This window comes from Galeopterus variegatus, unplaced genomic scaffold (assembly GCF_000696425.1).
Source record: "Galeopterus variegatus unplaced genomic scaffold, G_variegatus-3.0.2 Scaffold6767, whole genome shotgun sequence".
Lineage (NCBI taxonomy): Eukaryota > Metazoa > Chordata > Mammalia > Dermoptera > Cynocephalidae > Galeopterus > Galeopterus variegatus.
The window spans coordinates 1-2,928 of record NW_007732878.1 but is presented as its reverse complement, the minus strand read 5'-3'; the positions used below and the strand labels follow the sequence as shown (position 1 = coordinate 2,928).

The 2,928-nt window shown below is 44.0% G+C and overlaps 1 pseudogene; it reads right to left on the bottom strand.

Annotated features, from left to right (window-relative positions):
• Positions 1 to 1,889: 1,889 nt before the first annotated feature.
• LOC103606662 lies at positions 1,890 to 2,923 on the bottom strand (annotated as a pseudogene).
• Positions 2,924 to 2,928: the final 5 nt, after the last annotated feature.

The window sequence follows — 2,928 nt, the reverse complement described above, 5'->3', positions numbered from 1 at the left end:
AAGAAATGACAGAGAATTTGTATTCTATGACACAGCACACAAATCAGTCATAACACTGCTTGGCAAGTGAAACTCAGTTACTTACTATAGGATTTTTGCAGTTATATTTTAATTTTGAGTGTGCGGGAGAACTCCCCAACTCGATATAACTTAAGGCTCCTAGAATTTATGTCAAAGGCTTACTCCTTCCATCCTTTCCAACTGCTCTTCCACCCAAAACACCCCTCCTTTCATTTATGTCACTTCCATCAAAAACCTAGCCCTTAAGATTTGGCCAAATTACACTCAAGACAACCTAATAAAATGCCCTTTTAATGGAGTGGGATCGCTCTCCCAGACCAGAGTGAACACTGCCAGCAGAGTGCCTTCTGAGCACACCTGTGTCAGGTGCTATCACCCTTAATTCTCAGAAACTCCCTGGAGCTGATGTGCATAAAACACATCGTCCGTACCCTGCACTGGGAAAAGGACACTGGGGAAGGATACAGGACACCTTCCATTCCTGTCCTAGGAGATGGTTTCTTTCTGGTTAATCCATGACACCAAAGTAACTACTAAAAGCAGTTCTCCATATGAGGCATTAGTACAGGACACACCTTTTTGAGGATCTGGCCTCTGCTCACCAACCACACAGCCTCATATGACCCATCACCCAGACTAACTTAAAATCAACTCATTTTAAGGACCTGCAGTTTCCGCAGGTTCCAAATTCACCTGCCTCAGGGTATTTGCACTTGACTGCTGTCATCTGCATCCTTCCACTTTAATTTGACTCGTCCTTTATGTTTTAGGGTATATCTCACCACCTTCACTACATGACAGCTGCTATTAGATTTTAAATTTCAGTGGGCATAGGTGGGTTTGTTTATTCTTACCATCCCCATATTAGCACAGAGCCATTCAAAGAGCAGATGTCCAAGTAGTGTTTCAGAAATAAATAATAAAACAGTGCAAGATGTCAAATTTATTAAGGTGTAGATGTACACTCACATACATTCTTGAATAAGCAAATCATATACAAGTATATATCTCCTCTTTTCAGAGAACCGACTACAAATAATGAGGAAATAGAAGGATTTAGAATCTTTTACTTTTTCCCTCTATTTCTGGATTCCAAAGATTGTACTGCTGTGTCTTTTCACATTTCCAAGGAAATGCCTAATCCACTACTTTGTGATCTTTTTTGAGATCACCAAATAAGATGCAAAATTTCACAATTGTTTCTATAAAATAGTAAAACTCTTATTCTTGAAACTCATACACATCAACAAATATATGAGTTGTATAAATTTGGATTCTGAAGCTACTTAAACTTTCTATTGAGAGGAACATTTAAACCAATATCCAAGTTACCACATAGAACAAGAACACACACGTTACACACTGTGTTGTTGCCAGTTTGCCACCCTCACCCGAACCTCCACCAAGGAGAACATTAGCTGTCCTCTTTAACAACACAGTCAAGAATTTTCCTCAGCCTTCACTTGGGGCAGGAAAAGCTGCTGGAAATGGCCCTAGAACGAGCACTGGCCATGGCAGCAGCACGAGCCTTAGCTGCGACTCTGGCTCGGGATCGCTCCTCTTCATCTCTCAGAGCCTCTGCCTACAAGGGTGGGAAGTCACTAGGGACGGTCTGATGGATCTTGGCCCAAAACTCAAGAACTTTCATCTGGGATGTCAACCCTCGGTGTCACGCCCGCAACTCGCTCAGCCAGTGAGCGGGAACCGGTCTCTATGTGGGATACGAACCCTCGGCGGGAGCGCCGCCGCGCTCCGGTGCAGCGCATTGTAGCACTGCGCCACGGGGCCGGCCCTTTTGTGATCTTTTTTAAGAGCACCAAGTAAGACGCAAAATTTCATAATTGTTTCTATAAAATAGTAAAACTTTTATTCTTGATACTCATACACAACAACAAATATATGACTTATATAAATTTGGATTCTGAAGCTACTTAAACTTTCTATTAAGAGGAACATTTAAACCAATATCCAAGTTACCACATAGAACAAGAACACACACGTTACACACTGTGTTGTTGCCAGTTTGTGCGCCTCACCCAAACCTCCACCAAGGAGAACACTATCTGTCCTCTTCAACAACACAGTCAAGAATTTTCCTCCGCCTTCACTTGGGGCAGGAAAAGCTGCTGGATATGGCCCTAGAACGAATACTGGCGATGGCAGCAGTACGAGCCCTAGTTGCAACTCTGGCTCAGGCTCGCTCCTCTTCATCTCTCAGAGCCTCTGCCTACAAGGGTGGGAAGTCACTAGGGACGGTCTGATGGATCTTGGCCCAAAACTCAAGAACTTTCATCTTGCTAGTTTCATCATAGGCTCTTGGACCCCACAGGAATTGATACCTTGGAGGATCACTGTTGGGTACCTGACGATATTCCAGGTACTTTTCTTTTACCCAATCTACGGTGAGAAGCTTCCTGGGTTCCCCACAAATGAAATGCTCCTCCCCATCGTGTACTCCCATCATATTTAGCACTATCCAGACGTACTTCTCAGTGGCACAATTGCCCTTCGAGAAGATGACAGCCAGAACAGTCATCAGGAGGCCAGTCTTGGGCAAGCCTGTGTTGTCATTGACTCTGGCATCACAGCTTACTTCCAGTTTGTTGACCAGGACATAGAGGTTCCTGTTGGGATTGACTTCTTTCAAATCAAGGCCAAAGAGTAGCTCCAGGTCCTTAGAGGCTCTATTCAGGATCTCAGGGAAGTGGTTCTTATCCGTTTGGATCACATTTCTCAGCATATCTGCCTTTGTAATGGGCTGTTTCTTTTGATACTTGTACAGCAATTAACAGACCAGCATTGGAGCCTTGTTTTCTACCGGGCCTCTTTGCCTGTTCTCAGTGGATGCTTCGGCCTGTGAGACATTTGGCTTTTCATCAACGTGGCTGGTGGTGCCTTCATGAGATA